The following is a 17682-nucleotide window of genomic DNA, read 5'->3' on the forward strand; positions in this document are numbered from 1 at the left end:
TAGGGCCACCACTTGTTACACGTAGCCCAGGCATGTGTCATCAGCAGTGGTCTTGAACCTGGGATCTCTGGGTCTGAAAGCTGAATCTCTACTGCCTGAGCTAAAAGACCCAGTTCTCCTAGCCAAGGCTAGATCATCAACATCTATATGTGGCCCCTAGACGGGGAACAGTGCCACTCCGAGTGGATGTGGGTTACACAGACTGTAGTCATTGCCAGATTCTGATTGCTGTTGTAGAGTTATGTAATGTTTAAATAAAATAAGGTAAGTGTTAAACACAAGGTCTGTGGCGGTTCAATGACAAGACAGAACACAGCTTTTAGCAAGCAAGCAGGCTGGTCTCTGCTAACGGGCTTCTCCTGTCAGCTTTCCACCTTCCCCTTTATTCTCTCTCTCTCCCCCCGCGCATTACATTCTCCAACAGATAAAAGGAATACACTGGCTTTGTTTAACATTCTTATTTACCAATTTCTATCTACCGCATTCCTTGCTCTCGGGCCTTGAGCCCAGTCCTGGGAGGCTTCCCATGGTTCATATCATCTTGGCGAGATTCCAAGGTTGATGCCCTTGGATGGAGCAGTGTGTGCACTACTCCTACACAACACTCCGGGTGTGCCCTGAACGTTGCCAAGCGCATAAACCTTTATGAATCCTACATCCCCTCCTTTTTTGTTTATTTGTGCTCGGCCATCTCATGGTAGCCATCAATTTGCATTTGCAAGCCAATTAACTCCCGGACAGGCAAGGTCATAACTCGTGGAGCCTGCCAGGGCGGGTCTCGACAAAGCCTTAACAAAAAGGAATACATTGTACACAGCAGCAGCAAAAAATAAGCTTAAAAAGGTAAAGTGTGATTGGCCGGGCCCCAATTAGCCATACTAGAGTACTGGGAAGAGAGGTTCGAGTAAGCGGCGAGCATCATCTCATTCCCAATTTCCTCAGGGTGATGACATACTGAAATAAGGCATGTACCTAACAATTCTTCAGCTGCTACAAAATCAAATAAACAAAAGTGGGTAACATTTGCTATTGAAGCCAATCTTTCCCATAGGTTATATGTCATTCGGGCCCATAACGGAGGAAGCGCTCGGAGTCAACCACTCCAGGAAATAGCAGGCACAAAAGGCGTACAATCAGTACAGAATTAGCAATAATTTGGGCGAGAATCGCCACAAACAAAGTCTCAGGAGTCTCTGGCTGTTGGTTTGCTGCCAGTCTTCGTTGAGCCACAGCGACCAATGCTTTTACTGCTCCCCATGTCACGGGCTGGCTTGTCACGGCCTAGCTTGGGATGCTACGTCTCCTCCGTCTCTGTCTTGCCGTTGTCGATCCGGGAGGCACCGCGTTCTCCTCCAAGGTCAGCTGAAACTCCAGTATGGGGTTCGACAGCCCCTGGTGCCACGCCATGCTGTTTCAGTGCCGGTCGCACACACCGGGCTGGAACCCACAACGGTCCTGCAGGAAGAAACACAGCAGCATATCCCCGACCCCAAGTGATTAAAGGCACTGGGCCCAGCCACTGCAGATCGGGCAGCTGATGGTAATAGACACGCGGTCTTTCCATTTGTGAAAATGCCGATCCGTGGGGGTCTGCTGATCTGCGTTCAGCGTTAAATTATTTAAAGTAAACAAAAGGATATGCTGAATGTCTCCTAAGATTCGGAGACGCAGCTCCCCTTGTTTTAATTATTTATCAAGCAAGGTTTTGAGCGTGCGATTGGCACGTTCAACAATGGCTTGGCCCGTGGAATTATAAGGGATCCCGTGTTTAAGACGGACGTCCCATCGGGCACAATAAGTGGAGAGGGCTGTGGAGCAGTAAGCTGGGGCATTATCCGTTTTAATCTGGCTTGGGCGACCCATAACAGAAAAACAGGCTAGCAAATGGTGAATAACTTTGGGAGTGGCTTCCCCACGCTGTGGGGTCGCCCAAAGGAATCCCAAATAGGTATCAATGAAAACATGTAAAAACGAATAGGGGTGGAATTGTGGCACGTGAGTGACGTCCATTTGCCACAGCTGATTCGCTGCGGTACCTCTAGGGTTAACGGCATAAAAAAAGGTAGGGGCAGCAGCGGCACAGTGGGGGCAGGAATGAACAATGGAAAGTGCATGATCAGCAGGAATATGAAACTGTCGGGCCAAGACAGAGGCAGACTGATGAAAAAAGGAATGGCTTTCAATGGGGTCAGAAAAAAGGGAATTTACCTGACCACGTAACGCACGATCGGCGCGCGCATTGCCTTCAATGAGTAGCCCAAGCAGAGGGGTATGACTGCGAATATGAGCAACAAAATAAGGGAAATTACGAGTGGTGAGGAGATACTGTAAGGACAAAAACAGGCGAAGGAGGTCCGCATCGACCTGAGGGGTAATGAGGGCAAGGGGTAAATGATCAATTACCTGATAAACATAATGCGTGTCCATGATCAAATTAAAGGGACAATCAGCAAAAAATTGAAAGGCCAAAATAACAACAGCTAATTCCAAGGACTAGTAAAGCTCTCCAAGCGCTGTGCATGCAAATATTGTTGTACAAGTGAATGAAGCGCTTTCAGCTTTTCTAGAGGGAGGGGCCACTGGTCAATCCATATGGGCTCTAAGGATTGCCATACCAATGGTAATGCGGATGGCAAGGTGGGTGAGGGAGGATTTTGGGCCATTATATATTAATATTGAGGGTGGTGTTCAGCTTTGTAAGTAAATCATGGCCCCAAATATTGAGGTGGACAGGGAGCACAAAAGGGCGGATTGTAGCAAGGGCACAGCCTCCTGGTTTAGAGACCGTGACCCAAGACAAACTTTGGCGCCCGGGTTTGCTACCCCCGATCCCCCACAACTCTTTAGAAGGAACTGTTGGCCAACCGACCGGCCACTCCGGATCACGAATCACCGTAACGTCAGCTCCAGTGTCCACCAACCCTGTAAAAGGAACATTATTTAAAAGAAGTGTTAACTGAGGTTTCGAGGGGCAGACCGACATTGTCAGAGCAACAAGTGGAGAGGACGTATTGTGAGACGGCGACTGAGACAGCGTCGATCCAAAGCCGTTCCCGCCCCGGGCTCGATCCTCTGCGGCTGGCACCTGATAGGGGACTAAAATCAATTGTGCAATTGACCGTCCACGCGGGAGCGATTGCGGAAGATGGGTCCACACCTGAACCTTAATAACACCGGTGTAATCAGCATCGATGACTCCTGGGATGACAAAAAAACCCTGTTTCCCAGCGTGTGAGCGAGGGAGAACCAGACCCACAAATCCGGCAGGGAGAGGTCCCGTCACCTGTGTAGGTATGGCGCAAACCTCCCCTGGCAACTGAAAATCAGCGTCCTCCTGCATAATCAAATCAAGCCCTGCACTTCCGGCAGTCGCCGCCCTCATGGAATCTATGGATTGTAAGGCAGAGGAACAGTTGTCTGAGTGGGAAACACCCCCGTTTGGCCCTGGGTTCGGGGGGGACCCGTCATGCGGTTTCCCGACCTGCTACGACACTGATTAGCCCAGTGATAGCCCTTCCGACACTTGGGGCACTTCTTTGAGGGGCGGGCGGGCGCCGTCGATGAGCGGCACTCCCGCTGAAAGTGACCCTCCTTACCACAGCGGTAACAACGCTTCCCCTCCTTCCCGGTTTTTCGCAGGGCGGCAGCCAGAACTCCAGCCTTATGTGCTTGGGTTCCGATGTTTTGGCACACCCGCAGCATGTCCGACAGCTCTAGAATTCCAGAGGCTTGTGCAGCCTGGAGAGCACGGCGGCAATCCTCGTTCGCATTTTCAACCGCCATTTTTAACAGGATCTCCTGAGCTGCCGCAGGGTTATCCACCTGTCGGAGGATAGCCTCCTGCAATCTGTTGGTAAAATCCATAAAGGACTCTGATGCACCCTGACGGATACTGGCAAAGCTTTTAGTAGGCCTGCCCGAATCCGGGACCTTCCGGAAAGCATGCTGAGCGCAGGTGGAAATAATGGGGAAGACGGCCTGAGGGAGTTGAGACTGCAGCTGAACAGTAGCAAACTGGCCCTCCCCTGCCAACTGCTCATAAATGATACCTTGCTCTCTATATACCTGGGCTTGGCGTTCCGCCATCTGCCAATACTCACTAAGCCAAATAACATACTGACTGGGCGTCAGCATCATGCGCAACAGCGCCTTCCAATCTTCAGGGATCAGGGTATACCCACTACCTAGCCCTTCAATGAGACCACGCACATACGTGCTAGTCAGGCCGAACTCGCGAATTGCTTTCTTTACCTCTCTGATCACCGAGTAAGGCAAACTGACCCAGTCTGCAACCTGGTTGCCCTGGCCATCATCCTGCCAGGTCACAGGACAAACTGAGACCAGATCAGCCAGCTCCTCTGCTGTAAGATCTGAGCGAGTCTTCGCTGCGTGAACCATTTGTTGCACCAGCGAAAGCCCCTGAGCAGATGCAGACGACCCCCCGGGGGGCCCCGGAGCATGGGGCCCCACGGGCGGAGGGTGATCACACACCGGCTCCGGTGGGGAAGGCCAGGGAGGCAGTGGTAATAGAGGCACTGGGGGCGAAGCAGGGGGAGGGATGGTTGCAGGAGCGGACGGGGGTGGTGGGATTGGCAGCCCCTCTGTTGGCGTGGGAGAGGGTCTTTCTGAGGTGACACACCATGTTGCATCGGTAGGAGGGGGGGTGGCTGCAGGAGCGGACGGGCGTGGCGAGATCACCAGCCTCGCGAGGGAGGGCCTGTCCGGGGCGACACGCTGTATCGCGTCGCGGCAGAGGTGCCAGGCATGTAAAGCCTGCACGGACGCCCGAGGCTCTTTGTGCAATGTCTGGCCCAACCGCTCCCAGTCCGCTAGCTTAAGGGTTCCGGCTTCAGGGTACCATGGGCATTGGGCACTCACCTCCTGTAGCAGGAGAGTGAGTTCTCGAGTGGGGCAGTCATGCTGAGCCTTACGCAGCAAATACTGTAGCTCATTGCGGTGTTGCACTTGCAAAGCAGAGAGGGAGCTTCCCATACTTACCACAATGAAAAATACTCACCGGGATCCACAAAGCGGATGAGTGACGCATCTGAAACCCTTGCTGGGCGAGGTGAGTGCTGAGGGCCCCACGTTTGGGCGCCAGTTGTGGCGGTTCAATGACAAGACAGAACACAGCTTTTAGCAAGCAAGCAGGCTGGTCTCTGCTAACGGGCTTCTCCTGTCAGCTTTCCACCTTCCCCTTTATTCTCTCTCTCTCCCCCCGCGCATTACATTCTCCAACAGATAAAAGGAATACACTGGCTTTGTTTAACATTCTTATTTACCAATTTCTATCTACCACATTCCTTGCTCTCGGGCCTTGAGCCCAGTCCTGGGAGGCTTCCCATGGTTCATATCATCTTGGCAAGATTCCAAGGTTGATGCCCTTGGATGGAGCAGTGTGTGCACTGCTCCTACACAACACTCCGGGTGTGCCCTGAACGTTGCCAAGCGCATAAACCTTTATGAATCCTACAAAGGTCTCTATATCTTATTAAGGAAAACAACACAGAGTGGCTAGTGCTGCCAGCCACACTGAATGTCTCAGGTGGGCAATATGTTGATGCATTTCCCATAGCATGCAAGAAAGGCATTACACCTAAAACACAGTGCCTCCAGGCATACTGCTCAGGTGTTTCACCTTCTTCCCTCTCCTGCATGACTCTGCCTCTTAATCGGTATAATCTAATCCATGGTGTATATCAATGATTGAATTATAATCTTGAGGGTGTGAACAAATTTCATGTGGGGCAACCTGGGTTGTTAGAGAATAACCTTTTCACTTATTGTTCAAATTCAGGTATACGTGACAAGTAGAAGTAAGTTATATTATCTGATACAAATCCTCATTAGGGCACATCAGAAAACAAATATAATTTGGTATGATTCACATACTCTTTTTATAGAGCCATCTGCTTATTTTACAGACACAAATAACTCCTATGAATGAAGTTAAATGCATTCCTAAATGTTTGTAAGATGGAGCCCTTCATTTTTGGCTATGCAGGAGCCAATAAACTTTACAAAATATGACTTTCTCTAGTAATAGGGTCTAGGAAGAGTAGACAATGATGGCTACTGAGGCAGCACTAGAAGTGGCCATAGGAGAAGAGGAGAGAAAGAAGATGGTTGGATACAGAAGCTGCAGGATTTACATCATATTCAAGAAGGTATCTGATGGAAGCTATTGATGCATAAAATGTTTCCTGATAGACCTCATGGCAGAGAATAGTCAAGGATTAGACACATAGCTGAAGACAATGATGGAGTTCAGATGGATATTTCAAGGTATAATGCAGGAGAGAAGAGATGGTACAGATAATTCAAGATTTGCGGACATTTGCCGAATGAAAGGACCTGCAGGGAGGACTGCCCGAAGAGGAGGGTGATCCATAGGTCAGCATGACCCTGAGGTCAATGCAGAAGGAGGGACCAGCTACTGGCGGTGAAATTAAGTTGAGTAACAGGTTTGCTGTCCTGGGGAATGAGGAGGAGAAATAGGCAGAAGATGGGGTAGCGAGAAAGAAAAAGAAGGGAAGTGAATCACTACAGAGCCTAAGGAAAATGAGGATGATGTATAGGGGACTGTGAGAGAGAACATAAAACAGATGCATAATAACACTGCAAGAAACAAATCTATGTGATCAGGGACTCCATACTCGGAAGAATTGACAGGCCTGTCATCAGACCAGATCCAGAGAATGGAAGAGTTTGTTGTCTGCCAGGACCAATGATCTGAGATAAGGATCTGAGGCTGAAGAGGATCCTGATGGAGTGAAGAAAAATCCACAGATTCGACTCCATATCAGGAATAATTCTACTAGATTCCCACTAGAATGGATCAAGGATGACTATGCTTGGCTGAGTAAGATGCTTAAAGAAATGGAAACTCATTAGATTTTCAGCTGATTACTTCTGGTTGCTAGAGAAGGAGAGCAAAGGAGTGACAAGATAATGAAGAGCAAGAGATGGCTCAAGGACTGGTGTGATGAGAAAGGTTTAAAATGATTAACCATTGGGAGGCATTTACAGAAAAGGGTCTTCTCAACTGATCGATGCCACTTGAGTACCTAGGGTATTAATCTTCTGGAATCAAGGCTGGCATGATTGAAAAGAAGGGCTTTAAACTATGAGATAGGGGAGAAGATTGGGAGAGACTAGAGATTATGCAGCTGTAGTAAAGGATAATGGAACACCGCAGTGTAGAAAACTGGGCAAGATCCGAGGGGAAACAACTGAAATGTTTGTACACAAATTCAAGGAGTTTGGGCAATACAATGGAGGGACTGGAACTACTGGTGCAGGGAGTCAAACTGGATATTATAGGGATTACAGAAACATGCTGGAATAACACTCATAAGTGGAATATAGGGCAAATGCAGTTCAGGAAATATAAGAATCAGGGTAAAGAGTGTAGGGTAGCATTGTACATCAATGAAGAATAAACTGTAAAGAAATACAAATGGATGGTATGGACAAAAACAGAATCTGTCTGTGTCAAAATCACTTTGGGGAATGATTGTAAAACAGATTCTGTTGGGGTAGTGTTAGTGGTCTGTTATAGACCACCAGGGTCAGACTCAGATATGGATACTGACCTCCTTTATGTTATTAGAAGAGATACATACTTTAGGGAATTATGTCATAATGTGATACTTTAACTTTCGGAATATGGATTGGAGAATAAATGCAACTAATACTAGTAGGACCCAGTTATTCCTTAATGTGATCATTGGATATTTTCTTCATCAAATTCTCACTGCACCAACAAGAGGAATGCAATTTTAGGCTTGGTTTTCTTATATAGTGAGGACATCATACAAAAGCTGGTTATAAGAAATAACCTTGGGTGATCATGAGTTGATTCATCTTCGATTAAATGGAAGGATAATCAAAACTAGGTTGCCAATTACGATTTTTCATGTCAAAAGAGCAGACTTTCAGAAATTTAGGGAATTGATTAAAAAAGTCAGCTGGATTGAGAAGCTCAGGGACTTAACTGTGGAGGAGGTATGGAATTTCCTCAGATCAACTATCCAAAAAATGTCTGAAATATTCATCCCAAGAAAGAGGGGAAAAAACTTATAGGAAAAGGTTCCAGACCCACCTCAATGAATAATCACCTCAAAAAGGTTATTAGGAGTAAGCAGAGAACCTTTGCGGAATGAGAAAATTGGTTGATCAGCAAAGAAAGCTACATTGTGGATGTTCAAAAATGTAGGAATAAAGTGAGAATTGCTAAAAGTCAAGGTGAATTAACTCTTGTCAAGGAGATTACAGTAAATAACAAGAGGCTTTTAGTTATATAAATAAAAGGAGAATAAGGAAGGATGAGGTTGGGCAACTATGCAATGTGGATGGGAAGGAAATTAAAGGGAATCTAGGTATGTCCCCAAAACTAAATGACTACTTTGCTTCAATTTTCAGTAACAATGATAATATGGAATATAGCTTCAGAGGGGTAGCCGTGATAGTCTGGATCTGTAAAAGTGGCAAAGAATCCTGGGGCACCTTATAGACTAACAGACGTATTGGAGCATGAGCTTTCGTGGGTGAATACCCACTTTGTTGGATGCACGTAGTGGAAATTTCCAGAGGCAGGTATAAATATGCAAGCCAGAATCAGGCTAGGGATAACAAGGTTAGTTCAATCAGGGAGGATGAGGCCCTCTTCTAGCAGTTGAGGTGTGAACACCAAGGGAGGAGAAACTGCTTTTGTAGTTGGCTAGCCATTCACAGTCTTTGTTTAATCCTGAGCTGATGGTGTCAAATTTGCAAATGAACTGAAGCTCAGCAGTTTCTCTTTGAAGTCTGGTCCTGAAGTTTTTTTGCTGCAGGATGGCTACCTTTGAATCTGCTATTGTGTGTCCAGCAAGATTGAAGTGTTCTCCTACAGGTATCTGATTTGTGTCCATTTATCCTTTTACGTAGGGACTGTCCAGTTTGGCCGATGTACATAGCAGAGGGGCATTGCTGGCACATGATGGCATATATTACATTGGTGGACGTGCAGATGAATGAATCGGTGATGGTGTGGCTGATCCGGTTAGGTCCTGTGTATGATGGGGTTGCTTATGATGCTGGAGGCAGGGCTTAACAGCCCTCGGGCTCACTTCCAGTTTATGTCATTGTCATAAATATAAAGGGAAGGATAACAACCTTCCTGTATACAGTACTATAAAATCCCTCCTGGCCAGAGGCACAAAATCCTTTTACCTGTAAAGGGTTGAAAAGCTCAGGTAACCTGGCTGGCACCTGGCCAAAAGGACCAATAAGGGGACAAGATACTTTCAAATCTTGGGGTGGGGGGGTGTTTGGTCTGTCTCTTCTGTGTGCTTGTCGGACACAGATCAAGGAAGCAAGCAGTCCAACTCCATTAGAATTAGTAAGTACTAGCAAGGGAATGCGTTAGCTTATTTTTGTTTTGGCTTGTGATTTTCTCTGTACTGAGAGGAAGGTGTATGCCTGGTTTTCTTTTTGTAACTTTAAAGTTTGGCCCAGAGGGAAATCCCCTGTGTTTTTGAATCTGATTGCCCTGCAAGATTATCTTCCATCCTAATTTTACAGAGGTGCTCCTTTTACCTTTTTTCTTTATAATAAAGTTCTGTTTCTTTAAAATCTGATTGGGTTTTTTTTTAGAATCCTAAAAAAACCCAAGGTTGGTCTGTGCTCATGTTGTTTATTCTCAAGCCTCTTCAGGAAAGGGGGTGTGGGAGTTTGGGGGAATATTAGGGGGGCGTAGAAATTCTAAGTGGTCCTTTTCCTGTGTTTGTCTAAATCATTTGGTGGTGGCAGCATTACCTAATCCAAGGTACAAGGGAGAATTTGTGCCTTGGGGAGTTTTTAACCTAAGCTCGTAGAAATACGCTTAGGGGATCTCTCATGCGGGTCCCCACATCTCTACCCTAACGTTCAGAGTGGGGAGGGAACCATGACAGTCATGTTCCTAAAGTTCATGTATCAGGTGGTTTCAGCTGGCTATCAGCAGTGGTAAGGAAGGGATTCTCTCCCCCACCCTCCAAAGTATTCGGGAAGGTTTTTTCTATCTGCTTCCTCTGAAGTATCAAGGATGGCTGTGGCTGGAGATGGGACACTGGGTACAGTGACCCAGGGCCCAGCCTAGAGATGGCACTGGGTATTCTCTGTCTCAGGGGCTTGGTTGGATTGTTCTTGCTCACATGTCAGGGTCTAACTGGTATCCATATGTGGGGTCAGGAAAGGGTTTTACCACAGGCAAAACTGGCTGTGACCTTGGGGTTTTTTTCACCTTCCTCTGAAGCATAGTGGGTGCGGGTCACTCATTAGAATTAGCTGGATGGATCTCATTTAATCATTTCCCTGCCGTTGCTGGGGTCTTGAGCACTGGTGCATCTCAGTCCCCTCTATTCTTTGCTTGTGGCACATAATTGTCGAGTCTCCTGTGGGCTGTAATAGTTTGGTCTAATTTCCATTGTAGGATTTGGTGTGTGGGTGCTGGGTAGTATTGGTGGCCTGTGATATTCAGAAATGGGACTATATGATCGAGTGATCCCTTCGGGCCTTACACTCTATGACTATGACTTCTTCGTATGGTGTCTGACACAGCAAAGTCTGTATTGAATGAAATTTATTTTTCAAGGGGGAAACTTCTAAACTAATTAACTTCACTACTAATTTAGTGCTTTCCCTTGCTAACATTCTCCTTCAGAGCCCTGAAACTGCATGTTATAGCAGGAAGCATGACATTAAGGAAAGTTTACAATCTGCTTTAGTGGGCTTGGGAACCTTATAATAAACCTTATAACAGGGAAAAAGAAGAGTGCAACATTTGTTTATCATAAACCACTTATAGCTGCTCTAAAATTGCCATTTTATGACTCTTTAATGAATGATATACATTTCTCTCTACTGTTTATTGAATAAGTGTGTGTTTATATTTCCCATTCTGACACATAACTTCTATTCAACATCATCTCATAGAAGTCAAAGTAGATAAAGGTTTAGTTTAACAGAGAAAAGAAATGTTTGCACCATCCAACATGAATTCATCTTGCATTCCTACTGTAAGAGAGTGAGTCTGGTCATCTCAGCAAAATCGCTACTGAGATCTCTACTGACATCACATCATTTAACACAATTCATCTCTAAATGGAAAATCAAATACCTGTTATCCTAAGAATGGTATCCCTATTTGGGATCAAGATTGATAGTATAGAAATATGACAAAAAATGCACTTAGGTTTTTTTTGCTCCCATATCTGGGTTGTTAATTGAAGTGTTTAAAAACACCTCCAATAAAAATCAAAGCATCAATTCGTTTCTGCCAACAATTATACAATGAATAGCCCGGATTCAAAATTGTGTGTGTGTGTGTGTGTGTGTACATTTTTTCTTTTAAATAGAAATTCTATTAATAGTATTCTTTTCTATTCAGGTTCCTCTATTTGCACCTATTAATGTGGTGTCAGAGGATTAATCATGCTCAGTGTGGGTTAAATTGACTAAGATTTTCAGAAATTGGTGCCTAAAATAAGACATCAATATCCTTATTTAAGCACCTAAATAAATGGCCTCGTTTGGGCATTCTGCTGCATACACAGCATTTTTTAAAGTCAGGCTACTTACTTAGATATGTAAATAAGGATACAGCAATCTGTTTTTTTTAAATATCTTGGTTACTTTCTTTAAGTAAGGACAGGTGAGATGGCGAGATACAGTTCAGACTATAGGCACTAAGCTCAGATTTGACATCTTGTTTTCATTGAAATCCTCTTTTGTTTTTCTTTTTTTTACCCAATGTTCTGCCTGTGTTGACTGAAGAACCAAGGATGGTAAATGTCCTTTTTTGGAATGAAGAAATATCAGGGCCTTCAAGTGTTTGGTCTGTCGGCTGTGCCCCATTTCTTTTCCCTGTTTTGTTTTGTTTTTTCTTTTCTTTCTTTTCATATTCTTCTTTGTCTTCTCCATTGTAGCATAGTAATAATAACTTTGTTTATATCACACTTCCTTTGAAGAATGCTTAGCGTGCTGTTCAGTAGAAATGTTAAATTCAAATACATTGAAAAGAAAAATAAGTTGAAGTAATGTTGGAGCACAGGTAAATGCAGGGGAACACAGCTCCCCCTCTGCTCCACTAAAAACAGAGAGTTCCACTTCCTTTTCTTCTCTAGGTCTTCAAGGAGCTCAGCTCTGTCAACTCCTGCTTCCTCATGACTGGTGAGGTGAGGAGGTATCAGGCTTCAGAATCTGGAATGGAAATAACAGGAGGGGCTGGTTCCTGGTTGGGGGGTTAATAGGTTCCAAGCCTTCCCACTAATAAGTACAGCATCATTGGCACCTAGTGGACAGGAAGCTGGGAGTCCCCTATCTGCATCTGTCTTCCTCTTAGCTAGCTAAAATCCAAAGGAAATGGTCCAGAAATTTTCCTCTGACCTCCTACCTCTCTCCATAGTTGGGGGTGAGTCGTACAGGATGAAGCGATGCTAGAAGGTAGTTTGGAGAGCAAGGTTTGTTTCCCTACACAATACACACACACATGCATACACACTCCCTGTGCCCATTGTTTGGCTGGCTATGGACCTGCTTTGGGACTCATATTTCTTTCAGATACTTTTATTCCTTTGGCCCGATTCTCTTCCCCATGCCATGTCCCATCACACAAGTTGTTATGTCACTTTACCATATGACATCAATATGCACAATGACATAAAACAACCTGAGTTGTTGGGCTCCCTTTTCTATTTTTAATATAGATCAAATTATTAACCACTGGGGCTGAGCCAATAGCCTCACAGAAAGCTGTGCTTTCCAGTCAGCCCAGCAAGCTAGAGGAGCTGAGCCAGTGACATCATAGACTCCTGTGCCTTGGTAACAACCAAACAAGCTAGAGGTTTTTGAGTTTGTGAGCTCATAGAAGCATTTGACTTGACATCAGCCTAGACACCTAGAGATGCTGAACAGGGGTTAAAATAAGGAGGTGGGGCACATGGGAATGCAGCTCTCCCTCCTCAGTTGAAAGTAGAGGATACATTTCATGTTGACTTCCAATTGAGCTTCCTCTCTGCTTGCTGGTGAAAAATGGGGCATCAGGCAGGAGAATATAAAGGGGCAGCAGGAGAAGCTAGTGTCTGTCAGTTTGTAGGGCTTATAAGCCTTTCTATGAGTAGGTGGGAGTAGCCCTAACACCTGATGGAGAATAGAAATTATCCAATGGGAAATTCCCTAACTGTGTCCTTTCTCCCGCAGGGAAGATCTCTTAACCCTATGTGATTCCTGCTAGCCTCTGGGGAGAGAGTGGGGAGAGAAGGAAAGATGCAGACCCTGTTCCCTCCAGCTACCTCTGGGAAAACGTACTAGCCCTATCAGTTCCTCCTCCTCTCTGGTGTTGATCTCTTACATAAATATTCTGGGTATGTGTGTGTAAAACTCTGTCTCTCACACACATCTGGTTGTTATTGCCATGCTTAGTACATTGACTTTATTACATCACATTTACACTCTTGTCTCTAAGGTCCTCCCTGTGCCATGTTCCATCACACATGATAATAGAATGTCAATTGTCTACATGATGTCAACTCTCAGGATGACATACAACCACCAAAACTGCTACTTTCACATCCTTATGGGGAAAAAAACACAATTGATGTGATTTGTACACCTGTCCACAGGAAAATAAACCACCTGTTCATTTCACTTAGGATAGGAAATAGCCTTGAGAGGTGTTTAGCTTGCAGTCCAGTAACTGAGAGGTAGAAATATATCCTGTTAGACCCCGCTCCTCTACCTCTCCCACACCCTGATTAAAAAAAACTAATCTTTTCTTGAGAACTCTTATACCCAGACTAATCCTAATACTTTATAAAATAAAATTCAATACATTTAATAAAATAAAAGTTTTTGTCTTCTGATGGGTAGAACATTGCCATGTTACAAAGATGTTTCCTAATGCATCAATTAGAAAAGGGATTATTCTAAATAAATGCCATCTTGTAAAGTAACAAATTTCCCTTGTGGAAAATAAGTTTTCTTTTTTAGTATACTATGGTTTAACTGCCCAAGTCTACAGCACTATCTTTTCAACCTGCCCTCTAAGTATATAAAAAAACGAGACACGTCCTTCAGAGATAAAGATCTGTAAATTAACTGCTTTGTGTTTTACAAGGGAAGTAACCCTGCTACAACATGACAAAAATGGTACAGGGCAATAATGCCAGCCAATACTTTTTACAGGCTGTTGGCTATATTCAGTGATAAATATACTGATATAAAATGTCACATCTTTGATTAAGTAAACAGCTTGTAAGTGTCATCAGTTCAATTCATGTCGGGTGAATAATAGAGAATAGGCATAATTGGTACAATTGATTTCTTTTTATTAAAAGAAAATAGATAATTTCACCAATAGCCATAGGTCACATAGGATTGCAGCCCCCAGTATTGCTTGGGAATAATAATATATGGCTTCACTTACAGTTCTGACAAACCACTGTAACTGTTGTACCATATAGTCTGCACCCCACTGTCGCGTAAAACCTGTACCTTTTTTTTTCTGAGATTGTTTGCTGATGTGCAAAGGCACATTATTGCCTGAAGGTTGAATGAAAAATACTCAACTTTAAATAACTGATTGGAAGGAAAGAACAACACACTTCAAATGGGAATTAAAAATTAAGGGTCAGATTAATTTCCTGGGTCTTGCTAGTGGTACTGAAGATGCAGGCCTCTGCCAGCAGAAAGTCCACATTGAGCAGCACATCTATTGCACATTTTTCTATAGAACCTTGGCCAAATCTTGTCCTCACACCCTCTTCAATGGAGTTGACTTCTTAACTCTTGCATCTCCTGATTATTTATTTGTTTGCTACTTTAAGGGGCTGATTCTCCCCTGCCTTGCATCTTGGACAGTCATTTACACTTAGCGAAATGGTTGCAAAATGCCACCAATCTGATTTGGTAACATTTTAAACCCATTTTGAACAGACGTACATGACTATACAAAGTGAAGTGGAAAGTCAGGCCTGAACTCTGTAAGCTTAACATTGCTTCAGCAACTGTTTTGCATTTTCTTTCTTTCTAGAACAACATTCCCAGAAATGAGAAGGGGAGGAAATGCATTGTTCTTCAGCTTCTGGAGCTAAAATGTTCTTTTAGTTCCACCAGCTGATTTTGTTAGCTGCTTGCTCCAGAGCTATTTGGTTTCTGTGCTTTACAAATATTCCTAATTTTATTTGATAAACTCTTCTCACGCACACACTTCCCAATGAGAGCTACTGATAGACAAAATTTGAAATTTCAAACTTCAATTTGTAGACACTCCTGCAATTGTGTGGAGGGGGTGGGGGGGGGGGAATTGGATGTTGCCACAGTTATTCTTGAAATGAGAAACCTGTATGGCCTTTTTACCTTCTAAAACAGACAAAAGAATCTGATTTACAACTTTTTTTAAAAAAAGTTTGGTTCAGAGCTGAGGTCTGTTACATTTCACTCAAAATGCAGATGCCTCAGAAAATTATGAGCAGATGAAAACAAGGGGTTTAAAAGGAAGTAGGTTTTGTAGCTTGACCTGCAGTGGTTGCTGGTGGCATTAACACTGTCATTTAGTAACATATATATTTTTAATTTCTCTGATACCTCCAGTGCAAGACTGTCAAGGTTCCTTCCCCACTCTGAACTCTAGGGTACAGATGTGGGGACCTGCATGAAAGACCCCCTAAGCTTATTCTTACCAGCTTAGGTTAAAAACTTCCTCAAGGTACAAACTTTGCCTTGTCCTTGAACCCTATGCTGCCACCACCAACCGTGTTAAACAAAGAACAGGGAAAGAGCCCACTTGGAAATGTCTTCACCGCAAAATATTTCCCCAAGCCCTACACCCCCTTTCCTGGGGAAGGCTTGATAAAAAAATCCTCACCAATTTGCATAGGTGAACACAGACCCAAACCCTTGGATCTTAAGAACAAGGAAAAAAAGCAATCAGGATCTTAAAAGAAGAATTTTAATTAAAGAAAAAGTAAAAGAATCACCTCTGTAAAATCAGGATGGTAAATATCTTACAGGGTAATCAGATTCAAAATATGGAGAATCCCTCTAGGCAAAACCTTAAGTTACAAAAAGACACAAAAACAGGAATATACATTCCATTCAGCACAACCTATTTTACCAGCCATTTAACAAAAGGAAATCTAACGCATTTCTAGCTAGATTACTTACTAATTTAACAGAAGTTCTGAAGAGCATTCCTGGCCTGGTCCCGGCAAAAGCATCACACAGACAGACAGACCCTTTGTTCCCCCCACCTCCAGCTTTGAAAGTAACTTGTCTCCTCATTGGTCATTTTGGTCAGGTGCCAGTGAGGCTATCTTAGCTTCTTAACCCTTTACAGGTGACAGGGTTTTGCCTCTGGCCAGGAGGGATTTTATAGTTCTGTATACAGAAAGGTGGTTACCCTTTCCTTTATATTTATGACAAAGACAATATTATTTTTCATATGATATCAGTGAAAGTGATGATGCTCACTGGTTTCATTGCTTCTACCAAATGTAATAACTCCTCACTCTCATTGTGATATGAGAAAGATGTACACCAAAAAGGATGGACATTGAAATAAATATACAAAAAATATTATATTGACTCTTTTCACTAATGGAATATATGTAGGCTTCATAAACATGGTGAATGCAGGGTTACGTTTGCTTTCAACTCTCTTTTGACATTTGTAAACTTCATAAGTTGTGTGTGACACACTATACCTCAAAATGGCACCTTGTAACCCCCATGTTCATCATTCATATATGGTTGTAATATGTCATACAAAGCATGCCATGTAAGATATATGAAAGGTCATGATCTGCTGAAAGTTGTTGGTCTGTCCAAATATGTATATCATTAGTGTGTATGAAATTATGAGATTTTGCTGTACAGTTGTTCCTGAAATATGCTGTAAGTTTGCTAGGGACATACAAAGGACCCCCACCCCTGAGGGTTTTCAAAGACCATTAATCGGCAGGGGAGTTGTAATCAAGGAATTTACAATTCAATGACAGCTGTCCAAGCACCATACAACGGGGATTGCACAACCTGGTGACTTAGCAAAGCCCAGCGGGACATGTCTGAGCAAGTGTCTTCTAGACACATGGGCTGAGAGTATACAGATAAGAGATAGTGGTATCTTGCCTTTGTCTTTCCCTTCCTCCACCAACACAGGAAGCAACAAGCATGCTGAGAAGACGAAGGGCTTGTCTATCGCACCGCATGGGGTTGATCTAAGATACGCAACTTCAGCTACGTGAATAGTTTAGCTGAAGTCGACGTACTTAGATTTACTTACCGTGGTGTCTTCACTGTGGTAAGTCAACAGCTGATGCTCTCCTGTCGACTCTGCTTATGCTCGTCGTTCTGGTGGAGTATCGGAGTTGACAGGAGAGCGCTCAGCAGTCGATTTATCACGCGTCTATACTAGATGCAATAAATTGACCCCTACTGGATCAATTGCTGCCCGCGGATCCGGCAGGTAGTGTAGACAAGCCTGAAGGCTTCATCTGAGGAGATTGGTCCTGGTTTAAGAGGGAAACCTGTGCATTACGAACTCTGACATCCTGTGGAGTGCAAAAAATGCTTGATCTAAACACTGCCTAGTTGAATAAGGTTTAATATTTAGATTGTGCACTTATCTTTTATTTTCTTTGGTAACTATCTCTGATCTTTTCT

At 43.9% G+C, this 17682-nt stretch overlaps 1 long non-coding RNA gene across 2 annotated transcripts in view; it reads right to left on the reverse strand.

Moving 5' to 3' along the window:
- Positions 1–382: 382 nt before the first annotated feature.
- Positions 383–17682, reverse strand: part of LOC141981544 (uncharacterized) — a 43598-nt gene continuing 26298 nt past the window's right edge. Inside the window, exons 1-3 of one of the 2 annotated variants that reach the window (XR_012637820.1) lie at positions 3597–3910; positions 2209–2275; positions 383–1455 (exon numbers count right to left, since the gene is read on the reverse strand). This is a non-coding gene — a long non-coding RNA (uncharacterized LOC141981544). Of the gene's footprint in view, positions 1456–2208; positions 2276–3596; positions 3911–17682 lie in introns of those variants that run through there. The other variant, XR_012637821.1, reaches the window with a different exon arrangement.

The sequence above is a fragment of the Natator depressus genome, chromosome 2, assembly GCF_965152275.1.
Source record: "Natator depressus isolate rNatDep1 chromosome 2, rNatDep2.hap1, whole genome shotgun sequence".
Classification (NCBI taxonomy): domain Eukaryota; kingdom Metazoa; phylum Chordata; order Testudines; family Cheloniidae; genus Natator; species Natator depressus.